This window comes from Microcebus murinus, chromosome 2 (genome assembly GCF_040939455.1).
Source record: "Microcebus murinus isolate Inina chromosome 2, M.murinus_Inina_mat1.0, whole genome shotgun sequence".
Taxonomy (NCBI): Eukaryota; Metazoa; Chordata; class Mammalia; order Primates; family Cheirogaleidae; genus Microcebus; species Microcebus murinus.
Window position 1 is genome coordinate 112,942,279 of NC_134105.1, and position 21,369 is coordinate 112,963,647.

The 21,369-nt window shown below is 43.9% G+C and overlaps 1 long non-coding RNA gene across 1 annotated transcript; it reads right to left on the reverse strand.

Annotated features, from left to right (window-relative positions):
• Positions 1–318: 318 nt before the first annotated feature.
• LOC105860509 (uncharacterized) lies at positions 319–21,320 on the reverse strand. The gene is made up of 5 exons (XR_002223156.2): positions 21,229–21,320; positions 6,656–6,734; positions 5,100–5,196; positions 4,533–4,597; positions 319–530 (listed from the first exon to the last, which is right to left on the reverse strand). It is a non-coding gene; the product is annotated as an uncharacterized LOC105860509 (long non-coding RNA).
• Positions 21,321–21,369: the final 49 nt, after the last annotated feature.

Below are 21,369 nucleotides of genomic sequence, written 5' to 3' on the forward strand. Positions count from 1 at the left end.
CACACAGATAAGCTATATTTCCCAGACTCCTTTGCTGTTAAGTGTGGCTATGTGCTTGAGTTCTAGCCAATATGAATAAGAAATAAACTTTTATTGTCCTGTATCACTAAGATTTAGGGGTACTCACAGCAGCTAGCCTACCCTGACAAATGCACTAAGTAACTACCTAGTTAAAAGTAACTTAACTTTTAGATTACTAGTGAATCCCTTAGAATCATATTATGTGAAAATATTATATTTTATAGGACTACTGGGAATTTTATAAATAGATTAAGAAAAGGTAGCTAAAAGTTCACATATTCTCCAATTCACACAACATTGAGAGCCACACACTTTATTTTACCAGTCTACCTCTAGGAAGTTCCTGACAAAATTCCTGGGATTCATGCTTTTAATTAAGCATGGAATGGTCTCACGGAAAGTTCATTGCATTTGTAATAGGAGGACCAGTATTCTTCTTTCTGAAATGCTACTAACAGCCATGTAGCCTTAGAAAATTTTCTTACCACTTCGGTGTCCATTTTTGTAATCTGCAAAAGAGGGGATAATATCAATCTTCAAGGATTATGGGGATTAAATGAGGCAATATTTGTGTGGTAGGTTGCTATAATTTTACCAATTATTTTCTCTCCCCTGTATCTATACCTTTTCCAGGTGACTGAAATTCCTCCAGCAAAAGGAGTAGAATATATTTCCCTACACCATGACACCGAATTCAGCCATGTGACTTGCTTTGGCCATTATATAAGGCCTTGTGAGTTTTGCTTGTTCTCTAGAACATACCTGGCTTAGCTTCGTGGAAGATCAGAGACACATGGATCAGAGCTGAGTCACCCAAGTCATCTCAGCTAAGGCCATCCCAGATCAACTGATAGCCACCAACCCCCAGATATGTGAACAAGCCTAGCCAAGATCAGCAGAGCCACCTGCGAAGCTCTGGACATGTAAGCAATAAACACATATTGTTATATGCCACTGAGAGGTCATGGTTGTTTGTTATACTGCATTATTTTGACAACAGATAACCAATAGCCTGGGAGATTAGACACTCACAAAGTTCAAAGTACTATACAAATGTAAACTATTAAAATCAGGGGTGGGGGACAGATATATAGATATATATCCAAGACTCCCTTGGTCTATGAGATATTAGAGCCTATGAAAAATCTTATTAAATCATGTTTCAGAGAGTATGGAATCAGTTTGAGATGAACAGGACCTTGGATATGGTCTAGTCTTATTATTCTATCTGTGCATGAAAGCTTTTCTTTGCTCATCAACATTGATTCTTTTGTCTGTACCAACAGGCTTGCTCCCTCTAGCACCTCTATGTTCTCACAGTTATAAAAGGCATCATCCTTAAATCCTGCCCTCTCTCTAGTAATCCCTACGCAGACATCCCAGGGGGTTGGGTCCAGTTCCATCTTTCTCAATTGGCCATTTCTCTTGTGTTGGCATCTGTCAGTTATGCTCTGATCATGCTGCAATTTGCAATTTTTCCAGATGCCTTTGACATGCAGCCACCTTGACAAGCCAAAAGCTGCTAATGCTACATCATTTATCACATTTTCCTGCATATTACATTAATCTTAAAGACGCAGCTTAATGCACACAAGGACAACCTCTCTGAATATAGAAGGGCTAGTTTACAACAGCTCATAAAATAAGCATCCTCTTGGGTTTCCAAAGAAATGGGAAGCCACAGGAATAAATTGGATGAGAATCCAGGCAAGCTGGTTTTTATTTTCTAAAGGAAGGAAGAAATTATTTAGCCTTATGCAGGGCTCTTTTGGGCACCTCACACATTGTTATTACAGAACAAATGCTTATTATTATTCTTAAAATGAGGTAACCCAAGACGGACCTTTTCTTCCTTAAAAGGAATAAGGAGTATTCCAGGTCCCATTTCAGCATCCTGAATGGTATCTTCACCTTAGCTGCTGAAGGATCTTTTTTTCCCCCTCTAACCTAGAAGAAGGCAGGAGGCAGAGTGCCTGTCTAGAAAAATGACAAATCAGACATGACATACATACAGACCCATTACTTCTGTCATATTTCTCCTCTTAACTTTTCTCAGCAATTAAGGTTTCCACGAGCCTCCCACTCCTTTTCAAATCCTGCTCGTGAGGCAGTTGTAATTAAATCTCCCTGATTTCCCAATGCTTCTTCTTTGTGAAAGAACTTTATCTTAGAAAAGTTCCCCTTCTGAATTTCCCCAAACTCTCTTTCCTGACTCAGGCTGTGATGGGTCAAACAAAATCTTTTTCTCCCTTTCTTCTAAGTCTAAATTCAGGTCAAGCACTACCTCTTGCAGGAAGGCTTCCCTGACTACCTAACCCAGCCTCCTTTTGAGGCTCTTCCTCTGGACTCCCACAGCCTCTTTTACATGCCTCTATCTTAATAGTTGCTGCACAGTCTTGTAGTCACTGGTGTCTTATTATCTCCCACACTTAGCTTGTGCAAAGAGGACAAGCCAAGCCTCAGTTGACATTGCATCCATGTACCAGCTTTCCCAGCAGAATACCAGAGGAGGAACACTGGTAATATCCACCCTCACAGCAAGTGCGCCACCAACATGCTAAGCTTAAATAGAACATTGCCTTTGTTCCTACCTGGTTAGCCTCACGAAGAGAATAAGATGCCATGATTTACCTGAAGATGAGCTTCATGGAATCTTCTGAAATGGTCAAATAATCTATCAAACAATCTTTGGGCACGTGGTGTGGGGCCAGATTTGCACTAAGCACCATGGTGGGGAGGGGGTGGTAATAAGGAAATACAGAAGTAGGTCTCAGAGAATAAGAAATACATTCCCTTGTTAGAGATTTAAATATATATGAGAAACACTAACTTTACATCACAGTGTATGAGTGCCAAATAAGCCACATAGACTATAATAGCCAGAGGAAGAATTCAGATAAGTAGAGATCACTAGAAAAGGAGGAAAGCTGGAAGGGTTTTTAGGGCAGCTTTGCAAAAGCAGCAAGCACTGGATCTTGAATGAGAGCAGCATCTCAACAGAGGGGAGAGGGGCAGGCATAACTCTCGCAAGGAACAGCATAAACAAAGGCACACGGCAGGAACTGCACAGTCTACTTAGATTTAGAGAATAATGAGTAGACTTGCTGGGCTAGGATGGAGTCCCTGTGATGAGGAATAATGGAAAACTAGGTTCCAAAGCCAGACCAAATTTTCTTTATTTTTTTTCCCTAATAAAAAGAACCGCCCAAGTCACCTACTTCTAAGAGGCCCCATCAAATCTTTGTCCCTGAACAGGAAATGTGCACTTAAGCAGGGAATGTGCAGTATTACAACTCAGCCACCACCAATTACTCTTCAGCACCCTGTTAACTCCTGGCTAACCAAAGGCTACTTTCCTAGTCTGTGCCTTATCTCTTTCCACCAACCAGTATAAAGTGTGTACCCACTACGTGCTACTCTCTGTACTAAGCTCCCAAAATCCCTCAAAAATGGAGGAGATTGAATGCTTAACTTCAAAGAACATATTTTCCTCTTATTTTTCTTGTCCCACAATTCTCTACTCCTCTACCATTTCTTAGAGGCAGTATTCATTTAGGAGTTCCATCAAACTTCAGAGCTTTTGTAGCCCTTCCTTGATAAACACATTTTAATCATGACAGTAGCTTTAAAAGAGAAGAAAGACAAGTAGTAAATAATTTGGCTTTGGAAGTAAAGCAGTTAAATTTTGAGTGCCTTCTTTATAACGTTAGACCTTGAGCTATTTATTTGCTCCTCGGTGGTTAAAAATTGGCTCTATCTCCCAGAAAACTTCTCTTGCATCTCTCTCTGATGAGAAGCAAGGCATCTCTCTTCTTGTCTAAATGAAGAGTTGAAACCATGGCCACACAAGATAGTGAAGTCCAACTCACCCTTCTGAGAATGACTTGGTCCAGCCTCTGGGCAGGCTCCAAAACAGCACAGGCTGCCTGAAAAACCCTCCCTCTCACCATGCCAAGCCATATGTCTTCTATCATTTAAGTAATTCCTGAAATCCCACCCTGTCTGTGCTCCCTTAAGACTGCAGAGAAGAATGACTAAGTCCTTCCCTTCATCAGAGCCTGTCTCCTTATGAAAGGCTTTTGGCCACTTTCCCTGGTCACCACCCCCAAACCCAACAAAGACTTTGCGCCTCACCCCTACACATAATGTGCCCTTGAACTGCACTTACTACAAATAGCCTATATTTTAACTTACTTGTGGTATTGCAAATGCTTTCTTTCTGTCTAAGAAGTCTTAAGTTTGTTGGAATTCAGCAGACTAGCCTGGTTTGGGGTTGTTTCCTTCAATGAACTAAAACAGGACTATATCAAACAAGTATTTGTTCACACACTGCTTTCTCACTTAGGCCATGCTGATGATAACCAACTGTTAAGAATCAACATTTCTATAGCATTTATGAAACACTTTCAGATCCATGATCTCATTTTTTTTCAGCATAACCCTATGAAGTAGCATTTACATTATCCTCTCATAATAAGTAAATGGAAGTTCAAAGAGGTTAAGTAACTTGCCTTTGATCAAGCAATATATGGAGCCAGGAAAACTATTTAGGAATAATTCCATGTAGATCCTGCACCTGTGACACCATAAAACAAAATAAATCTCAGATGGACTAAATGGTTAAACATAAAAAAAATAAAACTATTAATAAAGGAGAAACATAGTTAAATATTTTCCTGATTTCTGTACTAAACTTTCCTGATTTCTGGATGAAGAAAGATTTTTTTTACACATAAAAACAATGGAAGAAACCCCAAAAGAAAAAAATTTAATAGATCAGTCTATATAAAAATGTAAAACATTTATATGTCACAAAACCAAACAGAAAGCCAACAATCTGAGGGAAAATTGCCTGAGAAAGGAGTGCCTTCTCAGCTATAGATTTCATGCAAATATATTTTTTAAATCTGTTCAAAAGAAATTTACATAAGAAATGAGTAGACAACTTATAGAAAAGTAAACATAAAGAACTAATAAACATATTTTTAAGGTTCAACTTTAGTAAGAATCAAAGACGTGAAAAATAAAATAATGAAACACTGTTTTCATCTATCAATTTAATTGTAATGGTTACATACAGTGCAAGTGATGGTAATGTGGCCCCCACGATTACACTGATGAAAATGTAGCCTGATGTAACCCTTCCAGAGCAGCTGATGACTACCTACCAAGAACCTGAAAAATATTGAGACATGTTGAGCAAGTAATTCCATCACTCTGGGAATCTATCACATGGGAAAAATCAGAGATAATTCTTAAAGATTCATGTATGTTAATGTTCATCAGTAATATTTAAATGGTAATTAATTTGCATAATTCAATATCTTATTATATCTAAATATATACCATATTATGTGTAATATAAAATGTTAAGCAATTCTTTCAAAATAATGCATATAAAGAATTTTAACAAGGCCGGGCGCGGTGGCTCACGCCTGTAATCCTAGCTCTCTGGGAGGCCGAGGCGGGCGGATCGCTCGAGGTCGGGAGTTCGAAACCAGCCTGAGCAAGAGCGAGACCCCGTCTCTACTATAAATAGAAAGAAACTAATTGGCCAACTAATATATATAGAAAAAATTAGCCGGGCATGGTGGCTCATGCCTGTAGTCCCAGCTACTTGGGAGGCTGAGACAGAAGGATCGCTTGAGCCCAGGAGTTTGAGGTTGCTGTGAGCTAGGCTGACGCCACGGCACTCACTCTAGCCTAGGCAACAAAGCAAGACTTTGTCTCAAAAAAAAAAAAAGAATTTTAACAAAAGGGCAAATATATATACATACATACACACTGCAACTATATAATATGATCTTGGTCATGTAACTATATGTATGGACAGGTGGGTTGTCTAGGATGTAGACCGTAAGAAGAGGTTAGGAATGGAAGAAGCTTTATTAGGGAGTAATACCTGTAAAAGAAAAGGAGAAACAGCAGGATGGCATGCGAACTACAATGCAGGTGTAGAAAATCTTTGCCAGCCCAATGGGTAGCAAGGCAGCCAAGACTGCCCTTTAGAGGAGCCCTATATTGGGGGAAATGGCCAGGCTCTTACAGCACAACCTTGTTCAGTCACTGGCTGGGGCCGCCACTAGAACAATGGGACCTTGATTCAAATGCTGAAGCAAGTCTTGAAGGGACTAACAGCTGGAGTCAAGGTATCTCTGGAAGGGAGATTTGAATGGCCCCTAATTGTATCTACAAAGGAAAAATACTGGGAATGCCAAGATGGATTATTTTTATGTTCTTTATACTTTTCTATATTTTCCATGTTTCTGCAAAAAGCATAATAATCAGAAATTGTGTTATACTCAGAACAATAGGATTTTTTTATTTTAAAATGAGAACGTTCCAGGGATTTCTGGTTTCTTTGGTCTCTCTTACTCCCATCCTCACACATTCTTTGAGAGTTATGACTCTAATATATTTATAGTTTGCTTACAGACATTGTGTTAGGACATAATTTCCAGAACAAGAAAGAGTTTTAAATTACACACACATACATACACAGAATACTGTCTTAGGTTGGCTTTCTCAGGTCCTCACTTCTTTCAAAGTGTATGAGAAAGTTTCCAACTTCTCTCTCATGGTTGGAAGGAAGAGAAGGAGCCAGGGTGGGCAGAGAAGGGGGGTTCACACTTACTGCCTGCTGCATGCAGGGTGAAGGTAGAGATTTTACAGCATTACATCATCTGTGATCCATGGTATTATCTGTCAGCACTCTAAAAACAAAAGGTTCAGAGTCAAGTACATTGCCACACATCTGGTAAGCAATGGAGACGTAATTCACTCAAGGTCTGTCTGGCCTCAAATCTTTGCTCATTCATCTACACCTCACGGCTTTCAATCAAGATATATCCATATCCTGTAGCTTAGCCAATTTGGGCAAGCCGATAATCAGAAATGTCTTTGTATGCAATATGGACTGCTGCCAAGGGTGGGCAGAGAGTCAAGAGACTTGTGTTCTGACACTGGCTGTGTTCAAGGTGTCAGATGACTTCAGACGATTTGTTTTCTTGCCCGTGGAAGCAGTGGCTGGGACTAGCGGTTTCCAAAGGGCTTTCCTGCCCTTAACCTCTGACTCTCTACGTACACATATATATGCATAAACGGTGCTCTCAGCAAGCCAGTGTTATTGCCCTGCCACATCTAAATAATGCACGAACTTGTTCTGCTTGTATGGGAAACAGAGTTCTTTAAACAGTTCCCTGCGATTGCCTCACCCAGAACTACTGATAAAGACAACTGCATTCACCACAGCACTGTTTACCAGCAAAAGGCACGTAACAATCCAAACACCAATGGAAAGAGGACTAATTAAATAAGCTATGGCATGGCAGGGCCACGGAATACCATGCAGACATTGAAAAAGAATTAGCAGATTTACCCAACACTTTCTATGCTGAGCTTCCTGGTACACCATTCTTCCACTGTTGTCTTCCCCCATGGCTGTCCCAGCTCAGTCTCCTTTTTCGGCCCTCCTTCCTCTGCCCAACTCCTAAATGTCAAAGGGACCCAGGAGTAAGTCCCTGACCTTCTTCTCTCTCTATTCTCTCTCTACATTCAATCCCAGGATTTAAAATATTATCTGATGATATTCCTATCTCCAATGCTAACCTAAGCCAAGCCCTCTCTAAACTAAACACCCCATGCTTTCTGAATATTGCACTCATTAATACTTGAGTGCCCATTAAGGGCCAGGCACTGACTGTTCTAGGCCCTGAGAATACAGCATCAGGAAAAAGCAAGACAAGATCTTGGCCCTTCTTAACATTCTCGAAGCAATGCCAGAAAATAAACAAGTAAATGATAATTATGTAATGTAACGTCAGGTGGCGTTATGGAAGGAATGGAAGAGGTGGAAGCTCTTTTAGATGAGATGACCAGGGAGGGAGAGATGGAATAGAGGAGAGGAGTGACACATGCCAAGGGCAGGCTGGACGAGACTTCCAGGGGGAGGGAACAACAGGGACAAAGGCCCCAGGGTGGGATGTGCTTGGCACCCGGGAGGAAGAGGAGGAAGGCCGGTGAAGCCGAGGCAGGCAGGGGCAGAGCCCATGAGGCCCTGCGGCCATGGTGAGGGGTCTGATTAATGAATATATGTGCTGTTAGAGAATCATCTCCAAGATACATTGTTACATACAAAAGCAGAGTGCAGATGCTGCCTAGAATATTTCTGGAAGGATACACAAGAAATTGTAAACGGTGGTTACATCTGGGAATGGAGTCTAAGGGGTGCCAGTAAAAGAGAACTGTATTTTTCAGTGATAATTCTTTATACTGTTTGAATTATCTCCATGAGCATAAAATACATTTTCAATTTTTTAAAAATATCCCCTCCTTGTCTGCTCGCATGTGTTGGTCCAATTGGCCCAGTGGACTCGCCACATTTGCCTGATTGATAAAACCCCTCAGTGTCCTCGATTGCCCACCAGGGTTCTTAAGCGTTTCCAGTTCACTTGGATTTCACCGAGTGGAGATCACCACATGCTGTAGGTTTCGTTTTTGTTCTCTCTTTTGCAAGCGGGAGGTCCTTCACCACCAAGACCAAAGGCCAGAGTGTGATTTCTTCTTTCCTCCCCCGGGGGTCACATAACTACGCGACTGTCATGGGCTCCAGGGATGGGGGCTCTTCTCCACGCCCCTCTCAAGGAAGCTGGGAGGTTTGCTGTTCCCAGGTGACATTGTCCCCTGCTCTCCTAGGGGCTCCTGCCCGGTCCAGACCTCCAGACAGCCAATGCCAGTTTGTACCAGTCTCAATAACTGGGACACCACCATTTTTTTTTTGAGACAGAGTCTCACTTTGTTGCCCAGGCTAGAGTGAGTGCCATGGGGTCAGCCTAGCTCACAGCAACCTCAATCTCCTGGGCTCAAGTGATCCTACTGCCTCAGCCTCCCGAGTAGCTGGGACTATAATCATGAGCCACCATGCCCGGCTAATTTTTTCTATACATATTTTTAGGTGGTCAATTAATTTCTTTCTATTTTTAGTAGAGGCAGGGTCTCGCTCAGGCTAGTTTCGAACTCCTGACCTTGAGCAATCTGTCCGCGTTGGCCTCCCAGAGTGCTAGGATTACAGGCGTGAGCCACCGCGCCCCGCCTACACCACCATTTTTAAAGGACAGCTGGCATGTGCCTTTCAGCAGGAGATTAAGGGGCTGTTTCCTACCACAAGGCGGGTCCCCGGCCTGGCCCCACAGAGCCTGAGACCCAAAGACATAGCTGTCTTGTTTTGCAGATGACAAAACAGAAGTCTAGAGAGTGAAGTACTTGTCCAGGTTGCACAGTGAGTTTATCAAAGTACCAGGACTAAAATTCAGGCCCCCCCAAATTCCCAGTTCTGGGCTCTTTCCAACTAGATCTCTCATCCCAATCCTGAATCCAACCCAATTACCCTTCCCCTCAGCTCCGTGCTTGGCTTTCCAGGGAGCTGAAGCGAAAGGAGGGTGGAGGGGAAAGAGTTCACAACCAGAGCAGTTTCTGGGGTCTCTGCAGTGACTCTGGCCTCTCACGGGTTTGACAAGTGCTCACGGCCAGCTCATGAGCACTCCTGGGACTTTAGGGACACCCTAGTGATCTCCTCAGACCCCCTTTTGCAAACCTCAATACAAACGCAATTTCCCTCTCCAGCGCCAGATCAGAAGCAGGTGTATTTTAAGTTGACTACAAAAACCTCTTGCCTTTAAAAAAAAAAAAGAAAAAATGGAGGGGGATTGGAAAGGGTAATCGCAGAGACCAAATGATCAAATAAAGCGACTCTTCTCTATGGTAATGCATGATCATATAGAGGAATGTTTAAGAAGACACCCAGGACATGAGAATCAATTTTTATTGGATTTAATCATCAAAGATTATATACACACACACTTTCCTTTCCTAGTCAGCATGGGAGACAATATTTGGGAATGACAGGTCTGATAGGAAGAGAATCAAGAGGCAGTTTTAGGAGTTGTCCTCCTGCAATGTCCCCAAGAAAGTTCATTGTCTGGAATTTTGTATTCAGTGCAGGGGACAATGGGCTCATGCAATATGGTGCTTCGCGCAGAGATTGCCTGCCGCATGTATGCTTTGTGTGGTGGTGCTGAAGGCCTGTATCCACACAGCTGTCCCCAGCCTCACCCACACGGAGGGACCTGAACGCACACAGCCTTGAACATTTGGCCCAGGAACCCCACCAGTTGGTCCTGCTGTGCTTAGAACCACAGATATCTGGGCAGCTTCCCTGTGAGGCATGACCTTAGCCAAGCAGCTCCTTTGGAATTCTTCTGGGACTGGCTCTAACCTCTGACAGTACTCAGTTATTAATAGCAAACCATATTCTAACTCATCAGCAAATTAGAAATTATTATTGCCATTGCTATGCCTTTGGGGGAATGTACTTTGTTATATTATTTTAGATTACTATTATATATTTTATTAATAATTCAATCAGTATAAAATCAAATGAAAATAATAACTGCTATTTTTATTGGACACTTTTCTATATACCAGGTGCTTTTTTATTATTTTTTTTAGATAGGGTCTTGCTCTTTTGCCCAGGCTAGAGTCCAGTGGTAGCATCATCATAGCTCACAGCAACCTCAAACTCCTGGGCTCAAGCAATCTTCCTGCCTCAGTCTTCCAAGTGGTTGGACTACAGGCATGTGCCACCATGCCAGGCTAATTTTTCTATTTTTTTGAGAGACAGGGTCTTGCTATGTTTACCAGGCTGGTCTCAAACTCCTGGCCTCAAGGAATTTTCCTGCCTCAGCCTCCCAGAGTGCTGGGATTACAGGTGTGAGCCACCACACCTAGCCCTAAGTACTCTTTTTAATCAAGTGGCCTGAATATCTTGTTTAGCGCTCAAAGCAACCTTAGTAATAAATTATGATTATCCCCATTTTACAGGTAATAAAACTAAAGAGATGTTCAGAAAGTTGCCAGTCACATAGCTGAGAAGTCAGGTCTACCTGCCTCTAAACTTAGTGGTTTTAACTACTAAGTTACATGACCTCTAATTACTGACTATTTAGAGCATTTATAGGATACTAAGGGCATTGTGAAGGAAGTGATTCTTTTGTAGACTCTAACTTTGAGCTTTCTACTGGCAAAGGGGTAGCAATAAACCCTAGATTTACCTTCATGCTACTGCTGCCAGGTACATGAAGAAAATCCTCCTTCAGTAGGAAATTGTGGAACTTTTATATATATGGCCACAGATGAGATCTGGGTCAGGTAATTCATTATCCTAAAAATCCATATGACATCATAAAGCATACTACTAGCTGGCAGCTGACAATATGATGTCATTAACTTAATTTCCTTCAACAAGAGTGATTCAGGATCTACAATGAGCTAGGCATTACATGAATATGCAAATAAATAAGACAAGTTCCCTGGCCCCCAGGAGCTCACAGTCTAGTGGGAGAAATTTATAATTAAGTACATTATGATGAGAATTGCCATGAAAGTGCAAAGTCTAAGAAAACTTAGGGGAATGCTCTCTAGAGGAATCCAAGGAGACCTGGAGTTTGAACTAGATATGGAATTTAAACTGGGTCCTGAAAAGTGAGCAGGAACTTGCAAAGCCAACAGAGTGTGAGAAAGAGAACTCCACGGGGTAAATAGCATAGAGATGCTTAAGGTACCATGAATGCCAATAAGCACCCATGTGGCTAGCTGGTAACAAATGAGCTTGGGAAGAAAGGTTGGGGTCAGACCCCAAAAGGTCAAGAATATCACATGTTAATATCACCTGTACACAGGACAATGCTGAGCCAATAAAAGTTTCTGAGTGCAGGAGTGGAACAATCAGAAAGCCTTTCTGACAAATAAAGATCTCCCTCTCCAAGTTAGAGAACAGGAGGGGATGGGTATATACAAACATAATGAGTGAGATGTGCAACGTTTGGGGGATGGTCACGCTTGAAGCTCTGACTTGAGGGGGGATGGGGGCATGGAAATATATAACAACCTTAACATTTGTACTCCCATAATATGCTGAAACAATTTAAAAAATGCCCCAAGAATAGGATAATTTACTATTTGTTCAAACAATAAAAAAAAAAAGAAAAAAAAAAGGAAAGGAAAAAATTTTTTAAATTAAATAAATAAATAAAGATCTCTTTAGAGCCTGAGTAGCCAACAGATTAATAGGTATCTGGGTCTGGATAGATTTGATGGCTCTGAATATTTCATTAAATGAATTTCCTAAACACAGAAAGTATGATACATTTTAATGTGTTTCTCTCTCTCTCTCTCTCTCTCTCTCTCTTTCTATAGCAACTAATCTTAATTATCTCAGAACTCTGAGCTCAAGAAGATATCTCACCTGTTTATCATCAGAGGGAACAAGGCAAAGGTTTACTCAGAGTATTAAATGTGCATTTTTACAGGCTTAGAGCCTAATTAAATAGCATTGAAATCCATATGCAGGTTATTGAAAGTTTAAGTACCTGGAATGATAGGGGGAAAAAAAATATTTAGAAAGTTACCATGTTGAAACATTGTTAGTAAAAGAACAGAAAACTCCTATTTAAAAAAAAAAAAAAACCACTTACTGTACTGTGGGTTCTATTAACTACAGGTAAATTTCATGTCCCTTCAGTTCTTAGAACATCTTTCTCCATTGCAAAGAAAGTCTGTGGAAGAAATATGATCCAGTCTACACCCCCCCCCGCCCCCTGCCACCACCACCTCCTCATGCCCCACACATACATAGGCATGTGCTACCACCCAGTACCAGTGTTTATAACCTAGTTTCACCATCATGGCATACACGATTTCAACCATTTAAAAAAAGTCATCCCCAAAACACAATAAATTGTGGTAATCGCTCAAGACACTAGGGCAATTGAAAAAGGTAACAGACCCAATAGAGTTAAACAAAAGGAGCAAACCTATATGATATACACCAGCATAAGCATTCAGTTGGTCATCTATTCATTCAATGATCAGAGAACACCCGATATGTGCCCAGCACTGGCCCAGGCACTGAGAATGCTAAGAGGAATATGAGAAATGGCCCCACTCCTCAATGAACTCTATGTTTCGATACTTACTACAATTCCGTAACTGCATACATTGTTCAGAGGGGGAAACTGAGGCTCCAAGACACTAAGTCATTTTAACACCACAGATCCCATCCAGGCGGGATTTAAAGTGAGGCAAAAGAACCAAGGCGATGGCCGGGCGCGGTGGCTCACGCCTGTAATCCTAGCACTCTGGGAGGCCGAGGCAGGAGGATTGCTCGAGGTCAGGAGTTCGAAACCAGCCTGAGCAAGATCGAGACCCCGTCTCTACTATAAATAGAAAGAAATTAATTGGCCAACTGATATATATAGAAAAAATCAGCTGGGCATGTGGCGCATGCCTGTAGTCCTAGCTACTTGGGAGGCTGAGGCAGCAGGATTGCTTGAGCCCAGGAGTTTGAGGTTGCTGTGAGCTAGGCTGACGCCATGACACTCTAGCCTGGGCAACACAGTGAGACTCTGTCTCAAAAAAAAAAAAAAAAAAAGAACCAAGGCGAGAGGAGAGGACTGAGCCACTGACTCTGAGCACAAGCTCGGGAGAGCACATGTCATATAAGAAGTCTCAGAGTCTAGGGGCCAAAGTTACACAAGGGGACCCCAGATGAGGGGACAGAACACGACCTAGGCATGACCTAGGAAGCCAAGCAGACTATTACGTTCCCTCCCAAAGACCATCTTAGTACTAAAAGCAGAGAGAAAGGATCGACTCAGTAGCTACAGTAAAGATATTCAGGAGGCAGTGTGTAGAGTGGTAAAGTGTGCTACCTCTGGACACACAAAGTCCTGAGTTCAAATCCCAGCTCCTTAATAACGGTAGGCAAGTTACTTCCCTTTGTCATGGGTTAATAACCCTTAGGGAAGAGGCAGCTGTGAGAATTATGTAAGAGATAACAGGTGTAAAGTGCTCAGTGTAGTGCCTGGCACTCAGTGAGAATCAATAAAAGTGAGCTATGACATATCAGATTCAATAAGCCCCCAACACTAAATCATTATCTGCTCTCAAATCCTGTTTCTTCTGCACCTCATTTCTCTGTCTGCATGATTTTCACCCACTCACCAAAATCAGGAGCCGTTCTCAGTTCCATTTCTCAGCCCGGTCACCCTTCCACCTTCCTCGCCTGTCATCCTCAACACAGCTAACATTTTTGGTGCATTTCTATGTTCGAGGATGCTAAGCCAAACACTTTATAGAATTGGGCAGAAAAGAAAACACCCTTAGGAGGAGGATACTAACAATTGTCTCCAGTTTGCATTTGAGGGAGGTGTGACTTAGAGAGGTTAACAAACTTTCCTAAGTTCATACAGCTATTGAGAGAGAGACAGCTAAGATTTTATAGACTATCTGAGTCTAAAATCCATGTGCTTAAACATTACACTACGTTGCCTCCCAACCGACAGGCCACGCACTAAGCCTGGTCGGGGGAAACATGGGGAGCGTGAATGCCAGGCAGGGGGGAGCTGGCAGGGAGAAGCCCCATCGGGGAGGGAGGGCAGGAGGCACAGGGGCCAGGGAGGAGACGAGTGCATTCGTCTAGGGGTGGGGGGCCTGAAGCAAGGGAGTGGGAGTGGGAATGAAAAGCAAGGCTGGATGTGACAGACATTACCTCACCAGGCACAAGTACTGCCGAGGCTGGGGCTTGGTTTAATAATCCTGTTACTAGGGCAACAGCACAAGAACCTATCTCAGAGAGAACCCAGCGTGGCCTGTTTCTGCACAGAAGGGTGGTGGCTCGAAGCTGAGAAAACAGGGCTGAAGGCGAGTGGCCAAGTGATGCATTAAGACCTGAGGACCACGGGCATTTTCCAGCCTTTCACCCTCTACAGGGCCAGCTTAGCAGCCCTGTCACCCTGCGACAGGTGAGCAATCCTGCCTCTGATGTTCAGACCGATCTAAGGGCACGGAGGTGGGTGCGTGCCCGCCCTGGGTCTCCCACCTCGGGGTCCCGAGGAGAAGAGTTCCGACGGAGAGCACGCTGCCAACAGAAGCAAAAGCCCTGACCCCAATGTGGACCAGTCACTCAGCTACCTGCCTGCCTCCGGTTGGTATCACTGGAACTACAGTCAGGTCTTAAAAGTAAGGTTTCCAGTCTGTCCAGGAAATGAAGTGCCAGCAAGAGCCTACCGGGATTGGGAACTAGGCCCACCACAGAGTCACCACAGAGTCAGCCTTCGTCCTGTGAACCCCCTCAGTGTCACTCCATTTGTCCTTTTGTCCTTTCAGGCATACGGTGATGAGATAGCCCTATCATTCCCTTTCTCTCTCTGCTAGCCACCCAATGCAGAAAAGGAACAGCCTTTCAAAAACACTAGAGAAAAAAAACTTTGAGACTTAGAGACATTTTCCCCAGCCTCGGGGGCGAGGTTAATGCTACCCTTCTCCACCTCCAAACCACATGCCAAGCTGACCCCTCTACATAGCATTAAGTGGAGAAACCCCTAGCACCTGTCTGCAGTGCCTGTATTCAAAGCTCTCACCTTGAACATCGCATGCTTTCTTGGCAATCTTCCCACGAGAATGCTGAGGACAGACAGGACTCAATTCCCTTCCGTCCTTCCTCTGAGCTCTCACCTCACCAGCCAATGCGAGGAATAGACCCCACCCAAGGGACCACTCAAAGGCTTTCACTGCATTGCAATTTTAGTTCCAGATATTTCTCTGAAGAGTAGGGCCGGGGATGGGATCACCAAGTAGATCCCACCCCTGGTTCCAGAGAGGCTTCCGCCAGAGCGGGCTTCTGCACCACCAGGGCTTGGCTATACGCACGCTAGTTTGCCAGTGGACACAGCATGTTCTAGATTATCTTGGCAGGAATTCCTGACTACAAGAGTGGCTGTATAGGGAATTTGAGTCACCCTGGGCATCGATGGGTCACCTGTAGCTGACTCTAACACTCATCTTCTAAGAGAGCTTAGGCAAGTTACTTTTCCTTTGAGTTGCTTCACCTGTAAAAGGAAAAAAAAAAAAAAAAAAAAAATATATATATATATATATATATATACTGAATAACCTCAAAGCTTAATATAAGAATTTAAAACCTGGAAAGCATCATAAGACTTCTGAAAGGCAAGGAACCCCAAAGCATAAATAAATCACCTTAAAAACAGTGGTCTGAAGTCAAGGTGCTATTCAATGTCAGGAAGGGACAACTGATTCCATGGAGCTGACAAAAACAGTAATGAGCTTTTTGCAGCACTCGCGCAAGATACGGGGGTACGGCTCAGAATTCAGGGCTTGTGCTCAGGAGTAAAACTTCCTGGGCCAGCCTAGCCTTCATCCCTCACCAGCTCTGTGACATTGAGCAAGTGGCACCTCTTAGAGCTTCTGTTTCTTCGCTCATAAGATTGGGGTCACGCCACATGACTCATGGGGTTGCTGGGGGGATCTCACGCCTGACACGGGGTAAATAGTAAACGGTGCTTATTGTGTTACCTTAAATCACAGGTGACCTTTGCAACAATATTCCCCATCCCTATTTTACCAAAGAGGAAACTAATGGCCACAGAAGCACAGGTGCTTGCCCAAAGAAACTCAGCGAGGAATCTTCTTATTTCAAAGCTCATACTACACCACGGTCTCTCACACTACAGTCTACGAGCCGCCTATAAAGAGGGTCCCTGTTCTCCTCCCAAATCGATGAACTTAGACAGCTTCCATTATTGGCAAAGTCACAAATCGAGTTTCAAGCATAATGACTACTACACACAAGCCTAGCCAGGGGCAATAGTATATAGATTTGTTATAAGCTGAAAACATGATCCACTGTCTCCCCTAAAAAGCGGTTTGCAACTTCTAGGCTTCCCCTTGAATTCCTCAGGATAATGAACGCTGTAGAATTGTATATTGTAGATGAAGCCTGAAAACAAAGACATCCCTGGGGAATGCAACAAATTGGAGTGATTTCCTCTGGTTTCTACTCTATAAGGGTCCAATCTCCTGAGCGGGGACTCAGGCAGCCTGAAGGAAAAAGACAAAAATAGTCCACACCAGCTGGTCTTAAAAACAGACCCAAGGCTCATAGATAGGCAGATAGACAGATGTATACTTGGTCCTTAAGCCTCAGCTCTCCCGGCATGTTTTGGAGCATTTTGGGGCCTCTTTCAAGCTGAACTTCTTTTTCGTTTTCATCTATGCCCCATGGGACTTGCCCTCACGCCCTGCACTGGCTGAGAGATGACTTTGGTAGAGACGCCTAGGCAGTGTCAAAAGTCTGGGGTGAATTAGATACCACGAGCAGCTCCTACACCTAAGTCCTTGACACCGTGACGTTCTTTAGACTTGAATCCACTACACTCCCTGCCCAGGAAGCAGAACAAAGTACTGACTTGTGTGCCCCTAGGTTACTAACCCCATGGAAGTCCCAAGTTGAACGTATTAGCAGTTCTAACTGAATAAAATGGCACATTCATTTCTTTGTCATTTTTCTCCTCAGCAAATAAAAGTATGCCAATATTAAATTCCCAAGCACTTGCACTGGGGCAGATGAGTGGACTATTTATTATACTAACTAATGTTTACGGACTGCTTTGTCATTGCTTTACCCTCCGTCCTGTTGCTCGGCCCTTACAGCTTCAAGCATCAGTCCTTTCCCTTCACAGTTCAATGAATCTTTTCCTTCCTTCCTTCCTCCCTCCCTTCCTTCCTTCCTTCCTTCCTTCCTTCCTTCCTTCCTTCCTTCCTTCCTTCCTCCCTCCCTTCTTCCCTCCCTCCCTCCCTCCCTCCCTTCCTTCCTTCCTTCCTCCCTCCCTCCCTCCCTCCCTTCCTTCCTTCCTCCCTCCCTTCTTCCCTCCCTCCCTCCCTCCCTCCCTTCCTTCCTTCCTTCCTTCCTCCCTCCCTTCCTTCCTTCCTTCCTCCCTCCCTCCCTTCCTTCCTTCCTTCCTTCCTTCCTCCCTCCCTTCTTCCCTCCCTCCCTGCCTTCCTTCCTTCCTTCCTCCCTCCCTCCCTTCTTCCCTACCTCCCTCCCTCCCTTTCTTCCTTCCTTCCTCCCTCCCTCCCTTCCTTCCTTCCTTCCTCCCTCCCTTCTTCCCTACCTCCCTTCCTTCCTTCCTTCCTTCCTTCCTCCCTCTCTTCTTCCCTCCCTCCCTCCCTTCCTTCCTTCCTTCCTTCCTCCCTCCCTCCCTCCCTTCCTTCCTTCCTCCCTCCCTCCCTCCCTCCCTTCCTTCCTTCCTCCCTCCCTCCCTCCCTCCCTTCCTTCCTTCCTTCCTCCCTCCCTCCCTCCCTTCTTCCCTCCCTCCCTCCCTCCCTCCCTTCCTTCCTTCCTTCCTCCCTCCCTCCCTCCCTTCTTCCCTCCCTCCCTCCCTCCCTCCCTTCCTTCCTTCCTCCCTCCCTCCCTTCTTCCCTCCCTCCCTTCCTTCCTTCCTTCCCTCCTTCCTCCCTCCCTTCTTCCCTCCCTCCCTCCCTCCCTTTCTTCCTTCCTTCCTCCCTCCCTTCCCTCCCTTCCTTCCTTCCTTCCTTCCTCTCTCTCTTTCATCTTGCTCCATCTCCCAGGCTAGAGTGTAGTGGCACCATCATAGCTCACTGCAGCTTCCAACTCCTGGTCTCAAGTCCATCTTCGCACCTCAGCCTCCTGAGTAGCTAAGACTATGGGTACGCACCACCATGCTTAGCTCACAACAGAATTTTAATGGAATTTTCAAACTGGGAAGGCCCATAGAGAGCACCTTGTCTCGTTTCACAAAAAGAAAATCAAAACCCTGGGAGGTCACAAAGTCACCTTGCACTTTGGATCCCCAGAGAACCGTCTGGAACACGCTGGCACCTGGAAGGACCCACTGCTGGGAAGGCAGTGCCCCCATCAGATACGACTAGGAACGAGCCTGCCCAAGACCAGACTCAGCTAGGGTTGGTTCGGTAGGAGGGGCCTCTCTCTGTGCTCACTTGACACTACCCCTGTCCTCCTGGAAGGCTGGGCACACTGGCCACCCAAAGGGGCAGGGTTTGGCTCATAAAACAGCCGTACTCACTAAGGTTAACCTGGCTGCTACTGGAGCTTCATGAACAGCTCACCGGGGAGACCAAATCCCATCTTTACAGCCACCCGACAAGTAGCGTTAGTTATATGGTATGATTAGAAGGAGCAGGAAGGCTCTCCTCTGGGCCCCAAAATACTTTACTTGTTTTCTGGGTAGTGCCTGAAACCTTTCCATTAGGAAGGAATTTAAAAGTCCTAAGGAGAGTCGAAAATTATCTACTCCTTCTCCCCTAATATGTAAATGAAAAAAATAAAGCCCAGAAAGGTTAAGCACTTCAACCAAGGGCAAACAGCCTAGTCTAGAATTTTCCAAAGCAGCCCGTCTCTGGTATAATAGTCTCACAAGATGTTCTTTGAAAAAAAAATGTTTGAAGATTCTGAAATCAGGTTATTTAGACAATGCTACATTCTCTCTTCTCCTTGTTTAGTCTACTCATTCTCTGTTTAACAGATATCTATTCAGACTCAAAATGAGGAATGCATTTTAGGGATTGGTCTAACCTGGCAAAGCTGAAACTAGCCTGTGATTGTTCAGACTTCAAGGCCAAAAAAAAAGAAAATACACAGCTACCTATGTGGTTACTACTCACGATGCCTTGTTAGAGTGGTAATGCTCTAGAGAGTGAGATATAGTAGCCTGCTTTCAACCAATAACCCTCAGTACCCTAGGTTTATCTAAGGCTTTTTTTCTAAGGAAGAGCACCGGTAAACATATGGCCAAACAGGTAAGCCCAAGCCTGGGGCTACTATCTTCAGAAAATTAGTCTAGATAAGGAGGCTGGAAATTCAATGGGACAACTTGGTGGAAAGAAGAGTCAGAAAGAGGGAGAGTGATGTAAAAGGTGGAAAGTTAGCAAAACCACTCCATGAGATTGGGCAGGAGAATCAATAATCACCCCTGATAGGAAGGAAGCAGACAACAAACACAGCCCCTGCAAATAAGCATCCCCACCACACCCCACCGACCAGACACACCCTCGCTGCAGCTCCCAGAGCAAAACATAACTTTGGATACTAATTCTTTTCTATAGATTTTACGTACCAACTCTCTCTCCCAGGCACTCACGTAAGATCTAGGAAGGAATTTATTTTTCAATAGAATGTGTTTAATTATGAGGAAAGGGTGGCTACCCTATCAATTAAATCATGCTTCAATTAGTACAACTATCATTTGGGTCATTACTTTAAGTGTCCAAGATTTCTACTTAAATAAGGTCACTTTCAATTTGGTAAACACTCCCAAGTCATCACGTTAATTCACAGCCAGTCACCCAAGGAATGCTGAGTAAGTAAACATCATCAAGCATTAGCTAACTAGCCACAAATCCACTTGAGTTTATTAATTTCTCTCTTGGCAGAGAAGCAAGAAAAGGAAGCAAATCATCCGAGACATCCACGCATCATTCATTTAATAAATATTTATTATATACCAGATGCCAGGCCCTATGCTAAGTATGGGTTTCATTATGTTATTAATATTCACGACTGAATTATATATGAATGTTTTAAAAAATGAAATCCTATTTTACCAAAAATATAAATTTCGACTCCTGAGATGCTTTATTTTCATTTCTGCCCAATGTGCCTTCCCCCATGGAGGGTGTGATAACATCCCAGCACTTAAGCTTCCAGGTTCTCCGACTCACCCTCCCTCCCAGACTCCCATCATCTGTCAAGTAGTTAATGAGTATAAACTCTAGAAGCACTAGAGAGGCACTCGCTATGTTAAAAGTCCTAGAGGAATACAAGTAAAAAATAGTTCATATCATTGCACTCAGATTTCTTTAGACATACATTTGGGTTTTGTTGTAAGGGGAGTAGCTTATCCTTGTGCAAAAAGTTTCTTTAAAATACATAGATATATATTCCAAATGCAGAGAGGGATGCATGCAACCCAGGAATAACATTTTGAAAGGCAACCACCTTATCGGAAGAATTCCCTTTGCCTCATGCCAAAGGAATGCCCCCTTTCCCATCTTCTCCTGACAATACCGAAAAAATGGCACCCATCCAAATTCAATACCCGAGAAAAGAACTGACCTCAAGAAAGTCACTTTGCTCATCAGTAAAGAAGGAAGTTGAGCTACAGACTCCCCACGGTCCCTCTAGGGCCTGCAGGTTACAAGGTCCATTCTCGCCTAATCCTCTGCTACACCTTGGTGGGGGGCTGGTACAGACACCCCAGGCTGGTACAGACACCTACCAAGCCCCGACTCCCCCAGCGACAGCCAGCTTACCGAGATACACAAAACACCCCCACACCACCCAGAAGGAGAGATGAGGAGTCTCTTTCTTTCCCTCAGCCAGGCAGTGTCCTGAAGCTGCTGACATCACAAAGGTGTCGACCGGCAACCTCATTGTCATGTGGCTCTCCCCTG